Source organism: Hydra vulgaris, chromosome 03 (assembly GCF_038396675.1).
Source record: "Hydra vulgaris chromosome 03, alternate assembly HydraT2T_AEP".
Classification (NCBI taxonomy): Eukaryota; Metazoa; Cnidaria; class Hydrozoa; order Anthoathecata; family Hydridae; genus Hydra; species Hydra vulgaris.
This window is the reverse complement of record NC_088922.1, coordinates 49,650,625-49,675,174: the sequence shown is the minus strand read 5'-3', so window position 1 is coordinate 49,675,174 and position 24,550 is coordinate 49,650,625. Positions and strand designations below refer to the sequence as shown.

Sequence of the window (24,550 nt, the reverse complement as noted above, 5' to 3'; positions counted from 1 at the left end):
AAGCAAATAGACTAGCTTAAATTAAAAAAAAAAGTATAATTGGGTAGATATTTAAACCATGTTAATTTTTGAGAAAAATAACTCCTAAAAACCTCAGGATCCAATGTATAGCTTAATTAACTTTCAAACTATTAACTAATTTGATTAAATAACTCATTACTAATGAATTATATAAATAATAAATTTGGACACTATGCAGTATGAGAATAACATAAGCATACTGCATAGTGTCAGTATGCTAATAACACATGCAGTATGCTAATAACATTAGCATAGTGCATAGTGCTAATAACATTAGCATAATGCATAGTGTTCAAACTTACTTTTGTTTACAAATGTGTTTATTTTAAACGAATAATCATTCTTACGGTATTTGGTTTGAATGATATTCAATGGGAAAACAAAGACAACTTATCTGAGTTTCAACGAGCTTGCCAAGTAGTGACTAAATGTTTATATGTGACTATGCACGTTACACATAATTTGCATTTTTTGCGATGTAATAATATTTAGCATTTACTGAGTCAAAGCCAAAATTTTAAAGAAGTAAGTTATTAAAACAAGATGTGACACTAATATGTGGCTAATTGTTCACCAGTTACTAGTTCTAGATAAACTAAGTTGTTCAAGCTCACAGCTGGTCTTTTTTTTGTTTGTTTGTTTCTTGTTTGTTCTTATTACTATATATTCTTGTAAAATGCAGTTGTACATAAAAATTAAAAACACGGAAGCTCGAAGAGAATCGTAGGAACTGTCACCAAGAATCGTTTAACAATATAATAAAAACACAACAAGATATCAAAAGAATGCAATAATATACCGTTAATAAAATAACACCGTTTAAAAATAATATTTAAAAACTCCAAATATTTTAAATATAAATTATCGTTTATCAATATAAAAGATATATATAAAACCAAATATTTTCAAGTATCGTCTTTAGGAATTGGCAGAGTTAGAGGATAGGAGTCGTCGTAACAATCTTCGGTTTGAAGGAATCGAGGAAACTGAAGGGGAAACGTGGAAAAACAGCGAGGAGAAAGTAAGAAAACTAATAAAAGAAAAACTAAATATAAACGAAGAAATACATATAGAACGCGCGCACAGAACGAGGAAGAAAGAAAACGAAGACGGCAGCATAAGAAGAAGAAGAACTGTTGTAGTTAAATTTCTAGATTATAAAGATCGTGAAAATATACTAGAAAATTACAAAAAGCTAAAACTATGGAACGAAAAGATGTACATCAATGAAGATTTTAGTGAACGAACAACAATCATTCGTAAGCAATTATTTATTAAAGCCAAAGAAATACGTTCGTCAGGTAATTTTGCCAAAGTGGTATATAATAAATTAATCACCAAGTCTTTCAAAAAGACTATCTGATTATCAAAAAAAAATTAAAATTTCAAGTTTTTATGTATACGAGTATATATGTATGTAATATGTACACATTTATGTGTGCATACATATATACTGATGCATATAAAAACTTTTGAATATTTTCGAAATAAAAAAAACATACAAAATGGATTCAACTTATCAAAATGATTTTGAAAAAATATCGAATTTATTTCAAACCAATACTTTTAATTTAGACTATGAATCTGATCCAGATATTAATTATTTTAATGAGATTAATGGATCAAAATTCGAATGCTCTTACTTTTATCCAGATAAAATTAAAAGCATATTAAAAAATGATAATCGTGATTATTTTAATATAATCCACCTTAATATCAGAAGTTTAAAAAAGAATTTTGATAGCTTTTTAAATATGATTTGTCAAACGGAATATTTTTTTAATGTTATTTGTTTAACCGAAACTTGGTGTACAGAAGAAGATTTTAAATCAAACTCTAATCTCCATCTTACAGGGTTTAATACAGTGTTTTTAGAGCGTAATATTAATAAGCGTGGAGGAGGAGTTCTTTTTTACATAAAAGAAAACATTGGGTATAATATTAGAAGCGAAATGAGTGTTTCTGATGAAAATATTGAGATTTTAACGGTTGAAATATTAAACAAAAAATTTAAAAATATTATACTAAGCTGCTGCTATCGGCCACCAACTGGAAGAACTGAGTACCTAAGCAGTTATCTTGTTCATAATATAATAGAAAAAGCAAGTCATGAAAAGAAAAAAAATTATATACTAGGGGATTTCAACCTAGACTGTTTCCAGTACAATGAAAAACAAAACATTACAAAGTTTTATAACCATTTATTTGAAACGGGAACAGTGCCTATTATAAATAAACCCACTAGAATTACAGAGTTCTCATCCTCCTTAATTGACAACGTTCTTACCAATGACTGTTTCAATATAACGCTCAAAAAAGGTATTGTAAAAACTGATGTTTCGGATCATTTTCCAATTTTTCTCTGCTTAGGCGCTGACCTCAAAACAAATACGCACGGAAAAGTAACAATAAAAAAACGTATTTATAACAACAAAAACCTAAATTTATTTAAACAGCAACTTTTACATCAAGACTGGAGCTATATAAACTTTAATGAGAATATAAACATCATCTATAAATCTTTTTTTAATATATTTTATAAAATCTACGAAGCAAATTTTCCGTTACGAGAAATTATTCTTAACGCCAAAGACATTTCTTGTCCTTGGATAACTAGAGGAATAAAAAAATCCTCAAAAATAAAACAAAAACTCTATGTTAAATATCTTAAAAATAAATCAGACAAACATAAAAATAACTACACAGCTTATAAAAATCTATTTGAAAAACTCCGCAAAAAAGCCAAACAAATTTACTACTCTGACTTGCTTATGAAACACAAACATAATTCAAGGCGGGTTTGGCAAATAATGAAAGAAATTACTGGCAAACATAAAACAAGCACAAATTCGATGCCGAATGCTATAAAAGTAGAAAATAAATTAGTTACCGATTCAAGTGAAATCGCTGGCGAATTTAATAAGTTTTTTTCAACAATAGGAAATAACCTATCAAATAAGATTCCTTATGTAGGCAACAACTCTGTTGACGAATTTATATCGTCACCAAGTTCAACTATAAATTTTTCAAATCTAAGTTATTATGAATTTGAAATAGCATTTAAATCATTAAAAAGGAATAAAGCAATTGGGCCTGATGATATAAATGGAAATATTATAATTGACTCTTTTAATGTGATCAAAGATATCCTCTTCAAAGTCTTTGAAGCATCTATTACTCAAGGATCTTTTCCAGATAGTTTGAAAATAGCAAAAATAATTCCAATCTTTAAAACAGGTGATCATACAAATATAACAAACTATCGTCCTATCTCAGTTCTACCAGTCTTTTCAAAAATATTGGAAAAAATAATGTATAACAGAATATACACTTATCTTATTGATAATAAACTCCTCTATAAAAATCAATTTGGTTTTCAAAAAAATAATTCTACTGAACACGCTATTCTCCAAGTAACGCGCAGTATTGCCGACTCATTTAAGAATTCTCAATTCACACTAGGCGTATTCATTGACTTGTCAAAGGCTTTTGATACTGTTAATCATCATATTTTAATTAAAAAGCTGGAAAGCTATGGTGTAGTAGATAAAACCCTAAATTGGTTCAAAAGCTACCTAAGTAATGGCAAACAATTTGTTTATAATAAAGAATCCTCATCGCAAATAATAACGAATATAACATGTGGTGTCCCCCAAGGGTCCATACTTGGGCCACTGTTATTTTTAGTATACATAAATGATCTTTACAAAGCTTCTAACCTAACGACCGTAAATTTTGCGGATGATACGAATTTATTTCAGTCGCACGAAGACATAGATATACTTTTTAGTAAAATGAATTATGAACTAAAAAGAATATCATATTGGTTTAGAAAAAATAAATTATCTTTGAATACAGATAAAACAAAATTTTTACTTTTTTACCCAACATCTAAAAAAAAGAGAATCCAAAATATCTTGCCTGATTTATTAATTGACAATACAATCATAAAAAGAGAAAAAGTTATAAAATTCTTAGGAGTCATGATAGACGAAAACTTATCTTGGCATCAACAAATTGATAATATTTCCATGAAAGTTGCTAAAAGCATTGGAATTCTATATAAAGCTAGATATATACTAAATAAACAACAACTAACTCAACTATACTATTCATTTATTCATTGCCATGTAAACTATGCTAATATTATATGGGGAAGCGCTCACAAAACCAAACTTAAATCTCTCTATCGGCATCAGAAACACGCAGCTCGCATAATTAATTTTGCAAATCGTTTTTCAAGCTCAACACCACTTCTTATAGAAATGAAAGTTTTAAATATATACGAACTAAATATTTTTAATATTTTATGTTTTATGTTTAAATGTAAAGAAAATGTATCTCCTAGAGTATTTACTAATCTCTATAATTTGAAACCCAAAAACAAATATGAACTTCGTTGTAGTAAAACTATTCAAGAGCCATTTTGCAAAACAAAAAATAACCAGTTTTGTATTTCTTATCGAGGTCCATTTCTCTGGAATAAAATAGTATTACCTAACTTTGATTTTTCTTTCAAGTGGTCTTTTCCTTCCTTTAAAAAGAAATTAAAAAAAATAATATTTTCAACACAAAATATATTCATCTATTTTTAGTATTTCAAGTTTATATGATTTAATACATTATTTTTGTTTACTGTATGAAGAATATAATTTATACAAAATATATTGAGTACTTTATATTATAATATTCAATATTGAGAATGTTATATACCCATATTATAAAATATTATGTTAAACTTGCTAAACATCTGAAGAGTATTATAACGCATATGTAATTTTTTAATGTACGACCTTCTTTATATATAGATTGTAAAGGGCTTCATGATAAGATCATGTGATCTTCTGGAAGTCCTACCAGTAATATATTCATTGTAAATTTACCTTTTTAAAAATATTATTGAAAAAAAAAAAAAAAAAAAAAAAAAAAAAAAAAAAAAAAAAAGGAATTACACATTACGGATCACAATTAGAATTGAATTTAAGAGAAATTGAATGTATTATCAATTAACCAAATAACTTTTTTAATTTTATTTTTGAAAATAAAAAAATTCCAAAATTTATTTAGTTCCACAGATAAGCTTCCCTATATGATATAAGAGATCTTCCAAAATTTGTATGCGAATAATGTTGATGAACAAGATTATCATTTCTTAGGTCATATTAGTTTTTGGGTTTCATTGCATATAAATTTTGAATGGATATAGGTGTTAAGTTTATTTTACATTTTTACATAAAGCAAAGAATATTAAAAACATTTAGTTGATATATATTTAGAACATTCATTTCCAATAAAAGAGGTCTAACATAAGTATAACGATTTTTAAAGTTTATTATACGTTCTAGATGCTTCTGTTGCCTATAAAGAGGATCTAATGGTTTTTTTTAAGCACTACCCTATGCAATATTTGCATTGTTTACATGGCATTGAATAAGTGAGTAATAAAGTTGAATTTATGGATGTCTATTTGAAAAAAATTCTTGCTTTATACAATACTCCTATACTTTTTATAACTTTTTTACCACAAAGTTTTGGTATGTTTCGTGAGATTTCATCAATGAAATCACCAAAAAATGTATAACTTTTGATTGCGTTATTTGAACATTGTCAATATATATTTGAGGCATATTATTTGATAAAAAATATTTTTTGAATTTTGGATAAATAGAATCCATTTAGTTTTTCTATGTTCATTAATAGTTTATTTGACTTCCAGTTTAAAATTTTATTTAGCGCTATGTTCATGTCAAAAAAATTTTTAAGATATTATTACTGGACAGAAAAAGATTTGTGCCAACAGTAAACATTACTGTCAATTTGAGACATTATAAAGATTATTAACATAAACGAGAAAAAGAAGTGGCTCTTGTATAGACCCTTGGGGAACATGTTATATCTAGTAACTTTTTAGAGGAGGATACATTAATTTAAACTTACTGTTTACGATTGCTTAAACAGCTTTTTAGTAGTTTTAGGAAGTTTCTACTGAATCTATAGTTTTTAAGTTTTTGCATAAGAATTTCATGATCTATTGTATCAAAGGCTTTTGATAGATAAATGAAAGAGTAAACTGTGATTTCTCAAATGAATCCGCAATATTTGTAGTATTGCGTGTTCAGTAAGACTATTTTTTTAAATCCATATTATTTAATTTTTTTTTTTAAATCCATTTTAAATCCATATTATTTAATTTAAATCCATAGTATTTAATTTTTTATTTATAGAAAGATGATCATATATTTCGTAGTTAAGAATCCTTTCAAAAACCTTTGAAATACCAGAGAGTACAGAAAGAGGACAATAATTAGTTATGTTTAATAATCCCCCCAACCTTCCCCCTTCCTTTTAACATTTAACAACCCTTGTTTTGTCAGGAAATATTCCTTGTTTAATTGAGCTACCAAAGACCTGGACGAGTATAGTGTTTTTGATCTCGTAAAATCTAATAATGTTACCACTTATTTCATTCGGACCTCTCGCTTTATTGATTCTTAGCATTTTATAAGCGCATCCAAACTATTTAATAGAAACTTTAAAGTTATTTAGTACAAAAATTACGGGAAAGGGAAAATAATTTGTTGTATTAGTTATAACTGAAATTTTTTGTGCTAAGTTTGGACCAACACTTACTAAATAGTTATTTATCTTATTTGCTATATCTTTTGGATTATCAAAAAAAAATCATTATTGTTTTTAATATATTTTGGTAAGGTACATGTTTTCCGAGTGGGCACAAGAACGTTTTTTGAGCATTTTTTAATGGTCCCGTAAAATGTTTTTCATGGTTTTTTAAACGTCCATATGAAACGGTGACTGGACGTTTTTTAAAAAACGATTTGTGAACGTTTTTTAAGGGGCCAACAAAAACGTTTTTTATTGGTTTTTTGAACGTCCATATGAAGCGGTGAATGAATGTTTTTCTGAAAACGTTATTTATTGGTTTTTATTAAGTCAAAATGAAAAGTTACATTGTTTTTAACGTTTTTTTAAAAACCTTTTTTTTAAGTGTAAGTTATTTATGTAAATAACTTATGTTATACAGAAAAAAAATCTTTTCACAATTGAAAACTTAGGTCTAACAACCCAGATTCAGATAAATAACTAAAAATTTTAACATTTTGTGTTTATTTACAATTTAAGCATACAATACATAATAAAGTAATTTTTATGCTTGTCTATCAAGAGCTCTCTTCAAACGATTGCTTATCAACTTATCGACCAAATTGAATTTTGCAGTATGTGACACTAATGTTCCTAAAAAGATAAAAACTTTTTTTTTTTCAAGAAAAAAATTCTTGAAGTTTTGAACTTGAAGACTCTTTACCCAGTGGACACACGACGTAATTTCAACGTTGATTTACGGTTGGTTTTTAGTCGCGACGTCATATAACCAAAAATCAACATTTTATCAACGTTGAAAATTCGTTGAAAACGATCAACTTAACGCGACGTTAAATCAACGTAAATTCAACGTCTATATTATGAGTTTCACCGTTCGTTTTACATTTTTAGAACTCAAATACGCATGCGTGACTTTACGAGTCATTGATTAGGCCATCTATTGCCATTTCATAAGGTTTTGAGTTTGTCAATTTAACGATACCACATTGCTTAATTTGCGATGCATTAGTGATAAATATTAAATAGATCTTTTTTTTTATTTCATCAGTGTGTATTGCATTTGCTTGAATTTGTTTTAGAGTTTGTTTAAGTAAGTAGTTTTTTAGAGTTTGATTAAATTGTTTTACTATGTATGTTAGTATATTTGACTATACTAATTTTATATTATATAAATATAAAATATATATTATCAATGCAAGACCGGAATTTTTTTTATAAATTGATAGACTGCCTGCCCCAACCAAACCCTCAGTCGATGTAGCAACACTCCCTTGCGGGTCAGGCTAAAAGATAGTAGATGTAGCAGCACTCCGTTGAGAGTCAGGCTAATTGTCAGCCGATATAGCAGCACTCCCTTGCGAGTCAGGCTATTTGTCAGTCGATGTAGCAGCACTCCCTAGCGAGTCAGGCTATAAGATAGTCGATGTAGCAACACTCCGCGCATGATTTACAGTAAAAAATATAAAAATAAAAATATTTTATTAAAAAAATTAAAAATAAAAACATTTTATTAAAAAAAATTAAAATAAAAACGTTGTTTATATTGTTAAAAACATTCAGAATGTTTCTAAAAACATTCTGGTAAATTAAATTTGCGTTTTTGTGGTTTTTTTAAAAAACAATCAGTTTGTTATTCAATTAATGGTTTTAACTTTCTGACAAATCGCAAATGTTGGACGAAAATCAAAAGAAATTAAAAGTGACGTATGTGTTGGCGTAAGAATCACTTTTTTCCTTTCGCTCTTCCTAATTATAAAAAAAATATAAAAATAATAATAACAATAATAAAAATACTATAATATAGTATTATGATTATTATAGTCTATATGATATTTTATTAACATATCACATATTTTATGTATATATCATATGTTATATATAATGATATCATATATATATATATATATATATATATATATATATATATATATATATATATATATATATATATATATATATATATATATATATATATATATATATATATATATATATATATCATATATTATATGTATATATAAGTATATAAATAAATATACATATATAATATATACCGTGAAAATGAACATCGATGCCAAGTTTACGAAATGGTGAAGAATCACACACTATATAACTAAATAGTGTGTTTTATGTTATTTTAATTTAGCTATTTTATTCTAAAAACTTCCACTTGTATATATATATATATATATATATATATATATATATATATATATATATATATATATATATATATATATATATATATATATATATATATATTATAAAAGTGCCTTCTGTTGTTTAGGGAAATGGCTACCCGGTTAAAGCGATGGAGACGGAATAATGTTTTGGTTAATGAGCTTCTTAGTAGTGACATTGGTATTGATTGCTCAGCTTCATTAAATGAAGATGTTTGTAGCAGCAGCAATTGTGAGGCTACTGCAATAGTAGATTCTGAATATAATTCAGACTCTATCTTACAGGATGAAATTTAAAACTAAAAATAAAAGCAACTCAGATGAAAGCAAATTAAGAGGGAAAATAAGGGGGGAGGGGGGGAATATTCCGGACTTTTTCCGCAAACATTTTTTCGGATTTGGACCTGGATGATCTATTATATATATATATATATATATATATATATATATATATATATATATATATATATATATATATATATATATATATATATATATATGTATAATTTTTATTGAAATTGACCTATTTCTACAAAAAAAAGTCATTGAATTTTTGAAATTTTAAAACCATTCGGATTTCCGCGGTATACGCGGTGCCATTGGGCTACCTAACCTGATATTGTATCAAAGTTTAATGTATTTATAAAAATAATAACTTTTTGTTGTAGGTTGATGACCAATGGTTTACAATCAAAGTTCAACATGGCTGGCGGCAAGGCTAAAGAGAAATTTGAAGGCACAAATATTTGTAAGGTTGTTGTTGGTAAGTCATGAGTAATGTTATCTGTTATTGAAAAACACAATTTGATGATTTGGTGCTACTTTTATTTTAAGTTCTAGCTGTACTTGTTGCAAACTACTCAGGCAATACCTTTTTTTATAGAGAGCGTCATGCTTAGTAAAGCGACTGCTACGGTTGCTGAAGTCAGAACAGATATCATGAGTTTGTTGAAATATGCACCCGACAGATCTAATGGTGGCGGTTGGTGCGTAAATGACGATTCGAATATGTTAATATAAAATGTATATATGTAATGTTAACATTCTATCTATTTCTTATATAAACTCCCTTAAAATAATTTTTTGAACATGAAATACACTACTTTTAGCGCAAAATATTGCTTTTTTATTTTCTTATTTTATCGCAATCCAAGTCGAGACAATTTAACATGTTAACGATGACAATTTAACATGGCTGCAGCCTATTGGATATAAGTTATATCCAATAGGCTGTATAATTTTTATCAAATGACCAAAATTTAATGTTGAAATTAGGTTGTTTTAACGTTGTTTTAACGTTGAACTTTTAATTTTCATTTTATCGAAGTTGAAATATGGATGATATGTAGTCGATAAGACGTTATAACAACGTTGAAACAACGTTTTCATCGACGTTGTTTCAACATCGTGGTTTTCAACGTCGGATTTTGTTTCCAATTCCACCAAATTTCAACGTTGTTTCAACATTGCATTTCGTCGGTTTGCAACGTTGTTTCAACGTTATTTCAACGTCATTGTGCCCACTGGGTATGAGTGCATCTTACATCTCTTTAGTTCTTTAGTCAAGATTTAGGTTGCCAATATTTATATTTGCCATTCTTTATAAGGTGAATTAAATATTTTTCTATTTTTTTACGTACAGTCGCATTCTTAACTATTTTATAATCTATGATTGTTACTACTGAATAAAGTCTTCCGTTTAAGCTAAAAAAAAAAAAAAAATCATTGCCTAATATTATGTATACAAAGTCATTTCTACTAGAAGTTGTACTTGTATAAATAATGTAGAGTAAATGCTAGCTGGAGTAGATCTAATCTAGATATAGCTTTAAACATTCATCAAAAGATTTATTTATGAAATGTTTCTAATCTAAACTTACATTGTTTTATGTTATGATCATTTTATTGTAACTATACTCGCATCTTTGTTACTCAAAATTGAGAATGCTATTTTAACTTTTACAGTATATTAAAAAAAAAAATTTACATACATAAAAAAAATTAATTATAAACAAAATACATATATGTGTTTGCATATATGTGAACTAAATACTAATACAATCATCGTTTAAGCGACCATTAAACGTTTACTAAACGTTTGAAAAACGTACTTGTGCCCGCAGGGTTAATCTTATGATTTCCAGTAATTTTATTTAAAATTTACCATGAGTACTTTGCGATATGTTTAAACTTCTCAAGTAAGTTTGAGTAGTATTTTTTCAAGTTTTTCTTGACTTTTAAAATGCTTCACGTGATCCTAATAAATTGCCTTCTTTTTTTCACTTTTTGATATTTAATACTTAAAGTTCAATTTTTGTTTAACTTTGGACAATTTTCTGAGCTCTTTGGTAATCCATGGTGACTTATTACTTTTTTTTAAGAAAAAAAAAAGTATTAATTCACCATAGATTTTGTATCGAGGAAAGTTTGCGTTATAAACTTCAAAAATGTTTTAAAGAACGAGTAATAAACTAGATTTGCTTCAGACGAAAAATTTATATGTTTCCAGTGCAGTAAAGATTCATTAAACGACTTTACATTTGCTTGGCTGAAACATCTTTTATAGAAAACTTGATTTTGTATCGGTACCAATTCAATATCAATTTTTATTGAGAAAAAAAAAATCGGAAAATGATGAAAATGAAACATTGCTTTTAATTAAACCTTTTTTGAAGGATTCATTAAAAGTGTCCGTTGTAATAATGCTGTCTATTAAGGAAACTGAATTTGAAGTTACTCTTGTTGGTTTATTGATTAACGGAATTGTGCCGTTTTTAAATAAATCATTATAAAATCCATTAATTTTGCAATTTATGTGATAGGTAAAATGCGTTTAAATTTATGTCACTGTTTCATTTTTTTGCAACGTAGTTTTTTTTATAATATCGTTAAATAAATATGACTTAAAACTATTTATTTCACTAAATGGTGGGCGATAACAACAACTTATAAATATATCTTAATGTTTTTTTGGCTGAAATTTCAATTATTAAAATCTCTTTGTTAGCATCAGAAATACTCAAATAAATACTCAAATAAATACTCAAATAAATACTCAAATAAATACTCAAATAAATACTCAAATAAATACTCAAATAAATACTCAAATAAATACTCAAGTAAATACTCAAATAAATACTCAAATAAATACTCAAATAAATACTCAAATAAATAGACAGATATGTCTTGTTCTCTCTTTTATGAAGTAAAGACAAACAGAATTCAACTTTCGCTAAGCTTTTTTAATCCTACAAGTTTGTTTTACTATTATATCAGGTTTTACAAATTTGGTTTGTTTCCAATGTTCCAACAACACAAATAGGGAATGCTATTGCTAACTTAAAGTATTGTATAACTCTTATATTAAAATTAGGAAAAATATTTCTCACAGAACTGAAAAACAGTTAAAATTGGAATCTGATTTGGTAAACAAGTTTAATAAGCTATTTGATGTGATCCATGCCAAATGTGACAGATTAATAAAAATTCAATAAAATTTAATATTTTTACAAAACCAAAGAGAAAAAAAAAATTTAAAGAACGTGAAAAAAAAAACAATTGTATCAACATTTCCAAGAAGAGCATCACAAAAGAAAGACAACTGAAATAAAAAAAATATACTAAGAATGGAATGGTTAAACAAATTTCAGGTTCAGAATATGAAGAAACTGGCAATTAGGAGCTTCTAATTAGCAAGTATCACCAACAAAAGACTAGAAAGACAGTTATATTAGAAAATCACCGAATTCAAACTCTTGCAAAAGTGAACAAAATATTAGTAAAAAAACTTCATAGTGTTGCTAGTCTTGATTGTACAAAAACTACTTTGGTACCAGGCTATACAAATTGTTGTGCCAGCCATTAAAGCTGATGGCATTAAAGACACTACCCAATACAGTACAATTGAGGGTCCGGGCATTGAAGTCAAATCTGAGCTGACAGTTTTTAATTGTGTGTGGCTAAACCATAAGAAGAAAAATATGTCAGAAAACCATGACCAGATTATCTGGAACTCATTCGACTAACACTAATCACACTAGGTGAAAATGATATAACCATTAAAATCATTTTACCCTCCAGGTGCCTATCATTGTGCCAGTTGGATGGAAAAAGTTTGTCTACTCCAAACTCTTGAGTCTAATTAAGCTGTTGACAAACAGGTTGCAGACATTGCAATTTAAAAAATTAGAGGACGTATACTACATTTGAACAAAGATTTAATTGAAATTTCATTATTTCTGACTTTGTATCAATTACTAAAAAAGAGCTTATGATTGCCGCTCTGAAGATGCAACCGTTGAAAACTGATCTTAGAAGACTTGATTCAAAATTACTTGCACACTTTTAGGATATGACATTGTCAGATTTTGTCACTCAAAAAACAAAGAATCTGTTCACTGCGCTAAAAACTGAACTAATATTTTCTACTTAACCCAAGTGCACGGTTTTCTGTTCTGTCTATCTCATTACCAAGCAAAACATAGAAAGTGTGAGAGTCAACAATATCTGTGCTGAGTATGCTGTTAAGTTAAAAATAAGCATCAATAATGTGATAACACTAGATGAAGCTGAATGACAGGTAATATTTCAGATTTTTTTTTTTTTTTTTTTTTAATTATTTATTTATTTTGCCGTTGATAAATATTACAAAAAAGAAATCACAATAAAAGAAAAATCCTGGCCGGAGCAAGAAGAAGACAGGTTGTCTTATCACCGAGCCCCGTCGCACAAAAATTTACATGCACAATAAATGATACAAGACAAAAAGACAGTATAAATACAAAAACAAAAACAAATCAAATACTTTAGCAATAAAATAATTTGTTGCTAACAATCTTCCAGCAGGATAATTTTAAAAATAAAAAAGTAAAAACGACAGAAAATCATGAAAGTTATAAAAACACACACAAAAAAATGCGTTGTTTAATTAAAAAAAAAAAAAAAAGAAAAAAAAAAAAGCAATATATGTAAACATAAGTATTTGGGCTGATTATTTAATATCATCAAAAATATGAACGAAAAAGACAATTTTATTTTCGTTATCTTTTATACTAATGGTTAGAAACCATTTTAATAAAAGCTAAAGAAAGTGATAAAGATTTAATTTATTTTCAAGCGATTCAGTCCAAACCTTTAAATTGTTTTCAAAAAAGGTATTTGAAATCTAATATATCGAATTCCATGTTCAGTAAATACCGTTTTGAATCATTCTTAAAACTTTGCAAAGTGCAGTTTAAAACGAAGTTTTGTTTTTTACTAAAGATTGGAAGAAGTTTTTTCCAAACTAAAGGTCCCCGATATTGAATTTGGTACGAACTTAATTTAAGAAGGTTTATGGGAACCACAAAGTTATTCACTGAAAATTTGGTTGGATATTTATGGGAGATTTCATTAAAGTAGGATTGAAATGTTACTGGAGAAAACCCAAGTTTTGCTTTAAACATAAATAACATTACTAGATGAATATTAAGCTTATAAATATTTAAAGCTCCAAGCTGACGTAAGAGTGGTTCGCATTGTGTTTTTCTATTTGCCCCAAATACTATCCTGCATGTTTTTGTTTACTATAAATTTTTTTGAGTTTAGTGTGATTAGTGCTACCCCAGGAAATGTTACAGTATGAAAGATAACTGTGTATAAACGAAAAATATAAATTTTATAAAGACTTATTATTAAGAAAAGGTTTTGTTCGGTATAACATGGCAATATTTTTTGAGATCTTACCTTCAATATATTTAATATTAAATTTCCATGACAATTTTTCATCTAAGAGCACTCCCAGAAATTTTGTAGTCAATTCCCTTTTAATTATTTTATTATTGATTAAAAGATTGTTGAATTTCACATAAAACTCATGGCAGTTCAAATAAAAAAAAACCTTTAAATAGAGGAGAAAGTGATCATTTATTACTCTTGTGAATACTTTGGTAAACATTGTATAACAAACTTAAATATGTTACAACATTTATATTCAAACAAGTTTATGTAAAGAGAATGCTTACTAATTTTTTAATCATTTTTTTAAAACTTTGAATCACTAAACATATTAATTAAGTTTGCGATTTTGAACTTATTTTGCTGACCACAAACCTGACCACAAACCACATCCAATTAAATGATAGTATAATTATAATTAAACTTTTTTTTAATATGTAATTTTGAATTAGTCTAGTCAGGGCGCTGCACTTTGTGGCTCATCCCCTCCCCCTCTGTCTCAAAAAGCCTGCTTTTTTTGAATCGAAATGGTAATGTAACAAATAACCCGTGCGAGATTGCAAATATTCTAAACGACTAGTTTCACAGCCTTTGTAAACGAAAGCACCATTATGCCAAAAATCCCAAAAATCCCGGCATTTGATCCTAAAAAGACGTCTTTTGAACGTTCAAAAGACGTTTAAAACGTATTTTGAACATTCATAAGACGTCTTTCTAGGACCAAGGATAGCATATAAACTAATTCACACACTTGATCTAAATGACAATTTCAATGATACATAGATATTCTGAATTGTCTTAAAAAACTAAACACAGAAAAAGCGTGTGGATAATTTACATCCTATTTTATGAAAGCATTGCGCAAAATCAGTACAAACAAATACAACACAAGTAGCCTGCCACTACAGAAGCGCGCAGATAATGTGACTCCGATTTTCAAAAAAAGATGTAAGCTAAACGCATTGAATTACGGACTTGTATCAATTACATCAATAGCATGTAAAAAGTATTTGCAGAAGTTTTAAGAAATGAAATGTTAAAACATTTAGACAATCATAATATAATCACAAAATGCTAACATGGTTTCATAAAACGGAAATCATATATAAGTTTTGATACATCACTAAATAGAAGAAACACATAATAAAGTGTTCTTCAAAAGCTAATGAAGAAGTAGAACGAGACTTAAATATTATAATATTTTCCAAATTAAAAATTATTATAATTTACAAAATGCTTAATAATTTGTTTTTTTAATTAATTAATATTTTGACTCCGTGATTTTAATAAATCTAGTTAAAAATTTAATTTGTTTTTGACAAAAACAAATTAAATTTTTTTAAAATTTAATTAGTTTTTGTCAAAAAACTTATTTAAACATATCGGTCGAATTTATAAACTCAGAATTATTAGTTCTTTATTTTTAATTAGATTTTTAATTAGATTTTTTAATTAGATATTTTTTAAAAATCTAGTTAAAAAATTTTGATTAGATTTTAAATATTTTTAATTAGATTTTAAATACAAAAACTTTTTGTATAAAATGGTGCACTTTCGACTTAATTTCATTAATTTACCAGTGGAATTCAACTTGACACATATTTGTTCATATTGAAAAGAAATATTCTTGCCTCATTTCAACGATCAAAAATGTCACCAAGAAAAAACAAAATCTGGAGATATTTTCAAAAAACAACAGACGGTGCTGAATGCAAGGCGTGCAAAAAGTCTTTGAAAACAAAAGATGGAAACACAAGCGGACTTCATTGTCACCTCGAAAAAAAACACAGCCAAGATTACGTTGAGTATTCTGAAAAAACTGACGACTCTCTTCTTCTTCCTTCTAAGAAGAAACAACGAACCATGGTCGAAATGCTTGAAACAAAGTCCAAATATGACAAAGACAACTCCGTTCAAAAACAGTTTGAGTCTGCAATGCTGGATTACTTTTGCACTGATCTGGCGTCCTTTTCAGCAGTCGAAGGAAGCAGTTTAAGCTGGAATGAAGAGCACAATAACGGAGATTACGCCAAATCTAAAAAGTGTTGCATTTACTTCTGACCCTTGGACTTCTAGAGCTCAGGACAGCTAAATCTCTTGGACTTTTCATGCTATTGACGAAAATTGAAGACTACATCACTGGACACCCCATGTCTAACAGTTCCCAGGCAGACACACAGGTATCTTAATTAAGGAAAGCTGGATTCTTTCTTAGAAGAACTAAATTTGCCTGCTGATTTGCCAATGTACTGCGTGAACGACCAGGCAAGAAACATGATACTTGCAGTCGAATTGTCAAAGCGCCTTGACCAATACTTGTGCAACAATCATTTTTGCAATGTGCAGTTCGAGACTCATTTGGAATGACTGCTAAAATGGATGATGGGTGGCAAACATGCAAAGATTTGGTTTCTTTAACTCACCAGTCAACAGTTGCAGCTGAGATGCTTGAATCAGAATCAGACGCTCAAGGAATCAATTTTAGACAGTTACGCCAATCTGTTGACACAAGATGGAATAGTGAACTGGATTGCATGGCTTCTGTCCTACATCTAAAGAGTGCAATTATCAGCTTATGTGCAAATGAAGATATTTTTTCTTCAAAGACCATCAGTGCATCACAGTGGAAATCAATCGAGGAAGCAGTAGAAATTTCGGCACCACTTAAAGAAGCTACAGAAACGTGGTCGGCTGAGTCTATTCCATTAATTAACACTGTCACCGATTCTCTTTATTTAATCCATGACAAAAATGATCAATTTATTGAGACGGATGGAAAAAATGGCTACAGTGTCTTGTATGCAAAAAACTTGAAAAGCTGCATTGAGAAAAGATTTCCTCTTTGTCACACTGAAAACTTATTTAGTGCTGCAGCAAACTACTTAAATCCTGCTTTAAAGGGACTTCACTTAAAGCTATTCAAAAAATTTCAAACAATAAAAGAATGGTCAGCCTCACAGGTTAAGGATAATGAATATCTCCCTAATGCCAAAAAAGACTTTCCGATTCTTGATTGGTGGAAATTGCAATTAAATACATTGCCAGAACTCTCTTTATTAGCTAGACAAATTTTAGCTATTCCAGCAAGTTCAACTATATCAGAGAGAGTTTTTAGCTCAGGTGGAAATGTCGTCCGATCATCCAGACACAACTTACACCCAGAAAAAGTAGAACAAATCATCTTAATCAGAGAAAACATTGTCTTGTTGGAAAAGTTTGGCAAAAAAATTCTGAATAAATATTTGAAAAAGTTGTTTACATTTGACAAATGTCATTTGTGTCTGTTTGTCAAAACCATGTTTACATTTTTTTTTTTTTTACTTGGATTTTAATAAGTTTGTTTTCAAAAATTGTAAAATGTCTTGTCTCGTCTCGTTCTCGGTCTCACGAGAAGTACTAACTTCTCGTCTCGGTCTCGTCTCGGTTTGAAAAAAACCTAGTCTCGCTCATGATTACAAATTAATGGAACACATTGCTATTAGAAGTTGTCAATTCAAGAAATGTAAACAGTTTCAAGATTGAAACATTTAGCAATAAAATAATAACTTTCTTAAATTTTTCATTATTTTTTTTTAGTAAATTATTGCATATTTATAAATTTTTAAAAGCTGTCAAAGCGAGTTTTTAACTCACTCGCTGTTATTATAGCTTTATACCATTTGTTCCATTGTCCCAACAGTTTTCATTTGGTTCTATTTTCATCTTTGTTGACTTTAATAGTGTATATGTATAAGGAGTAGTGTAAAATGCTAAAAAGAAATCGCAAATTCACTAATTAAGTTTGCAACTTAAAATTAAAAAAACAACAATTAGTATTTGCAATTAAAAAAAAAAAAAACAGACTTTTTTACCAAAATTGGTAAAAAAGCAGACCTATGTATCAATAATGGAGCGATTTACAAGCTGTTTTGCATTAGTAAAGGTTTCAATAATACTGTTGATCTCTTCCCACCCCCTTCTTTCCTCTCCGCTTGTTTATTTTAGTATTTTGCCATCCATTTTATTCTCTACTTCCCGGTGTACAACTTCAAATGGTAAGCTTCTATATATGTATACATATATTTGTTAGTATTGCAAAAAAAAAAAACACTCACCAATTGTGAGTTCATTGATTGCAGTAGCAAGAACTGTTGTTGAATAACATTTTGTGTTTTTTATTGTAATGGTGAATTTATGTTAACTCATAAAATATTGTATAGAGTAAAAATGGGTCAAACCGCTCATCGTATCATTCCGCACACTGATCGAAATTATCAAATAAAAACTTAACGCATATGGCTATGAAAAAAAAAAAAAATTTCAAATACAGAACTGTCTCCTCTATTCGAATTGATAAAATTATATACCGATTCAACTCCATTTTATTCTTTAAACAACTTTAAGGGAGAGTCAAATTTTTTATATATTTTTTATCCTTGCGAACAAAATGGCGCCTGAACCGAAACTGATATAATATTAATTTTAGCTCAATCTTGTTGGAAGTTTAATTTTAATTCTGATAGTATAATTTTTATGTAGCTAGAACAAAAAGTTAAATCAAAAATCAAAAAAGGTAAAAAAAACTCTTTTTTCTGATAAAAACGCACACTCGATTAATTACATAGTTTAGTTTTTTGGCAAGTTACTAAGCACCTATCTTTATCTAATTAATTTAGTGTTAAATTCAGTTTAATTAAAAATGCACAGTTAGCACGGATCCTGATAATCCCTACCTAGCTGACCCAAGAACGCCACTTGTACGGAAAGATAGCGTACACATCAAGGTACCCTGTGGTGCAATTTTTTAAATCTTTTAATTTTGTCTGCGAAAAAAAATCTAATTTGAATGTTCAAGTTAGTAAAATGAGTAATGAGTAAAATTTTGACTTCATAGAGCTCCAATAAAAACACTTGTAAAATATGAACCACTCTATATAATTTGATAAAAATTGGTGCAAATGTAGCCTATAGCCACAACAAACTCTTGACGAAATTTCAGTCTAATTGGTTGATTGGTTTAGGATTTATGGCAGTTTTAGTTTAAATTTTATCAGTTTTTTGCTACTTATACCTTAAAGCGTAACCGATTACTTTGATATTCGGTCACTATTTTTTAAATAATGGTTACATGAGTGTTCTACTATGTAATACCAAGAATTTTTATTATAAATATTTTATTGGTACATGTACCATTTTAATTTTGTAGACCAAAATATTGATTTGCTACTTAAAGCGTGGTTTGAATCCGTCGACACGGCTTTCAAAGCAACTCCTCTATTTCTAAATAAAAAACAACATATCTAAAAAAAAAGAGCCTACATTTCTCAAACAAAGGTCCTCAAAAAAAAAGTGGGTAGGCCATGGCTTCCTGGCCCCCTGCCTATGAATGCATAGCGTGAATATATCAACATTTCCTAAGGTATAAACTACATCCAAAATGCTAAAAAAAGTGCAAAATCTGGTCAAATGACTACCAGTTGTGAAAACAAACAAAAAAGCAGATCTCTTAAATTTTTTTGTATTGACTCTTGAAACCATCTTAAATAAGTTTACTTTCAAATTTAAGTGAAAAAATAAATATTTAAACTCTATCATTTATATTGTAATACCATAATATAGTAACTGATTACATTTTAAGACTTATTTTTTGATTTTCTCCACAAAATATTTATTAATAAATAGCTCAATGTACTCTTTTTATAAAAATACTCTATAATACTATTTTTAAAGATGGTGAATTTGTTCATTATAAGCCGTATGCTATGAATTTCAGCTGCCCAATCTCTAATAACTCATATTATTTTAGCAGTTTAGATCAATTATGCAGCGCAACAATCTTTTTTTGTACTCTGGATGATTATTGTTTTGCTTATACCTCGACCAATGTTGGTGAAAATCTTTATGAGAAGTTTCGACAGTTTGTTCACTATAGGGCCCCAAGGGTGATCCTTTGTGGTAGTAGACAGCGTGAATTTTAGGTGTTACACTTGGACCAGTTATCATTAAGTAATACCTTTTGAAGTTTTCAATTTTTTCAACGAAATCCAAAGCAAGCTTTCGCAACTAAATTGAAGCTTTTGAATGCTTCAATTATGCACAAAATGTTGGGAACCATGTTTGTACCAGCAAGTTGCTGCAGCACCTCTACATTTTTAAGAAGTTTCCTACATTCATTTCCCTCAAACTGGTCCCCATTATATGGGCTCAGTTAAATGTGGAGGGCGGCTGGCCACTTAACAGCTTCTATCCAAGCAGTTTTAAGGATCATGAAAAAATGGATGACAACTCCTAAGAGGAGATGCAATTCCATTGGTGGGATAATTTCCAAAATCAGAACATTGACAGGCCCGCAGACGATTGTCTTTCGAATGACATTGCCGAACAGCTTTGCATTAGCAACAACCCCGCCAGATTGATGAAAAGACGTGAGACTTGAATTGATTGAGCCCAGTGTTTGCAAGTTTCCAGATTAGGCGAGACATTTGGATTTGACATCACACCATGTGCAAGGGTGCGTACTTGAATGGGTTTGAAGACCACAAATTATATTTGCAACTTTCATATCACAAGCCAAAATTAGTTTAACTCCATTTGCATTAATCAGTGACCAGATTTGTTCAATATTGGAGTATGTTTCTGGCAAATCTTCTGATACCCCAACAAAAATTTGTCTCTTGACTCCAGTGTCTTTACAACTCCTTTAAGTGTGAGGTTGTTGTTGTTGTCGCGGTGAGCTGGTTTTATCTCGTAACGCAGTATCGACAATGCTTAGGCAAAACTTGAGAAAACCTTTGCCACCATCAATTCCAAGCTTAACAAAATAGCCACCAAAAATATTTCGGGACTGAATAACATGATTTAGATGAATTAGATGATTCACAAGATTTGATAAATCATTGCAGTGAGCAACAACCCAAACTGTACCAGAATATCCTTTTCCATCCGTGATTTTCAATTCACTGCAGGTGAAGAAATCGCTCAAGTGTTTACCTGCTCTTAGAAAATTCATGTAGAAACTTGGTTCTACCATCTTGCTGCGTGATGTTTGGTTTACAGTTTTAACAAGTTTCTTTATTCCGTTATTTGATAGGCCCGTATTTAATTGTACATTTACAAGGGCTTTAGTAGTCAATTTTGGAGCGCTTGATGGTGGTTGAGTACTACTTTGATCTAAAACCAAAACATACATATTTTATAGTTACAATAAACTTTGTTTAGCAAGGTTGTATAAAACTTTCAAATTATTAGTTATTAAAGAAATTAGATTAGACTTTTAAAGAAGTTAGAAACTTGTCAATAGCTTTCTTCCTGAAATCTATCTAGTGTTATTTCAAGACTTTACTTCAATATATATGTAAAAGTTATTTAAGTTTAAATATTTATCTGGTGTAACTGTAAGTGGAGGCCCGCCGGATGCTTTAGCAAGTAGAATGGTTCCTTCCGGAGATATTACTTTATTTGAAATAACTCGAGATGCGATTTGTTTGGCTGCTTTGGCATTTTTTGCTGCTAAAGATTGAAGGTTTTCCCTGAACATTATTTGAGAGCATTGGTGGGGCAAGCCTTTTCCTAAAGGGCTGAGGCATATGCTGCAATGCACATTTGGTTTTTTCTCAATATTGGTTTGCTCTACAAGAGGATGTTTTTCTTGCAGCTTTGAACGACCAATTCGGCATATTAGGCAACAACAAATTGTGTTTCTTGTTTCAGATCTCATTTGTATTGACTTAAAACCAAACAAAGGAGGGAGTTCAACTTCTTTCCCCACTTGTTTCCTGCGCAAAGTAGTTCTACACGATTCACAGAATCGTTTTGGTACCCGAGCATCAGTGATATTGATCTTTGACTTGTACAGTTCGCATATTCGATCTGCTCGGAAAGTAGTAAGATAAGAACATTTTTTCAGACAGAGCAAGCTCACAAACTTTTGATTTTCATTATGAATCTTTGCTTAATTTGACATTGTGGCAATTAACTAAATCTGACTTTAAATTAAACTCTGCCTTTTAAAAAATTTAACTTAAATTTATATTTGATAACAATCCACTTAACATAGTAACACATATTATTAATTTAAAACTATTAAAATCAAGGAAATATTTACTTGATTTAATCAAGGAAATATTAAACTACAAAGAAATAATTTTTAAATAGTTCTTTCTTTGGTGAGGAAATGACATTTACGATAATCGTCACACTTAAAATAATATCTCTTGTCACACCTAATGTCAATTTTGATGAAAATATTAGCATATTAGCAGTAGTTTATACCTTAGGAAATGTTGATATATTCAAGCTATGCATTTATGGGCAGGGGGCCAAAAAGCCATGGCCTACCCACTTTTTTTTTTGAGGTCCTTCGTTTGAGAAATGTCTCCCCCCCCCCCCACACACACACACACACAAAATTTAATTTGAATTTTTTTTTGAAACACACACTTTGAAAGTCGTGTCGACGGATTCAAACCACGCTTTAAGTAGCAAATCAATATTTTGGTCTACAAAATTAAAATGGTACATGTACCAATTAAATATTTATAATAAAAATTCTTGGTATTACATAGTAGAACACTCATGTAACCATTATTTTAAAAATAGTGACCGAATATCAAAGTAATTGGTAACGCTTTAAAGGTAAAAGTAGCAAAAAACTGATAAAATTTAAACTAAAACTGCGCAGTTTTAGTTTAACTCTTGACGAAATTTTAGTCTAATTAGTTGATTGGTTTAGGATTTATGGCGCCATAAATCCTAAACCAATCAACTAGTTAGACTGAAATTTCGTCAAGAGTTTGTTGTGGCTATAGGCTACATTTGCACCAATTTTATCAAATTATATAGATCAATTTTTATTAAATTATATTTTTATAAATTATTAAAAATTGCATCACAGGGTACCTTGATGTGTACGCTATCTTTCCGCACAAGTGGCGTTCTTGGGTCAGCTAGGTAGGCATTATCAGGATCCGTGCTAACCGTGAATGAACTATAGTGTTATTTGTTAACATAGTCACCTCTTACTCATTAAAAACTAATTATTATATTATTTCTCAATATGATCATCACTCACTCAATTCAATTTAACTCACTCACTCTAACATGTCAACTAAAAAAACGAATGCATACAAGGAAGACGATATACTAGCTGCATTAACTGATATAAAAGAAAATAAAACATCACTGAGAAAAGCTGCATTCAAGAATGGCGTTCCATGCTTGAATGCAGCTTTTCTCAGTGATGTTTTATTTTCATGCTTGAATGTCTCAAGGCTCAAAGATTCGAAAAGTAATAACAACAAAGGCTTCCATGACTCAGGTGCAACAACGGTACCCTCTAATGAAACAGAAAGATTGATGGTGCATGCGTTTCAATTACTTGGTAACTGGGGTTATAGTTTAACCCAAAATGAAATTCTAGAGTTTGTAAGTGGCTACCTTAAACGCGATGATCAAGTGCACATATTTAAAAATAGCAAGCCCGGTAAAGACTGGTTTTATGCCTTTATGAAGAGATGGTCAAAAGAAATTTCAGCAAGAAAAGCAGATAACTTAGCATCTAAAAGAGTCGCTTCTTGTACGCCAGAAATAATTTATCATTATTTTAAATGCGTCGCCAACCAATATCAACAAACTGATATAACTTCTGGGTTGCATATTTGAAATTGCGGTGAAACAGGTTTTTCGGGTGATTTTAAGGCAAAGAAACCGTAGTATGTCGAAAAGGGACGAGACGTGCATTTAAGTTTACTGGCAACAATGAAAAAATTCATTACACTGTAAAAAAATTGTTGTAACGCTGATGGGTATTTTGCACCGCCATTTGTAATATACAAAGCCTAAAGAAACTTCGGCCCTAACTGGATAAGAGGTGGTTCAGCTGGCATCAAATATTCAATTTCAAAATCAGTTTGGATGGAGCACGATACTCGATACGTTTATTGAATGGCCGAAAGAAGTATTTATACCCGAAACTGATCAAATTGGTGGCATTCATATTTTAGTATTAGAAGGGTATACAACTCAGATAACTTCGG

The 24,550-nt window shown here is 29.3% G+C and overlaps 1 long non-coding RNA gene across 1 annotated transcript; it reads left to right on the top strand.

Moving 5' to 3' along the window:
* Nucleotides 1-7,539: 7,539 nt before the first annotated feature.
* LOC136077764 (uncharacterized) lies at nt 7,540-9,916 on the top strand. Its single transcript, XR_010637259.1, has 4 exons — nt 7,540-7,732; nt 8,930-9,003; nt 9,491-9,585; nt 9,706-9,916. It is a non-coding gene; the product is annotated as an uncharacterized LOC136077764 (long non-coding RNA).
* The last annotated feature ends 14,634 nt before the right edge of the window (nt 9,917-24,550 follow it).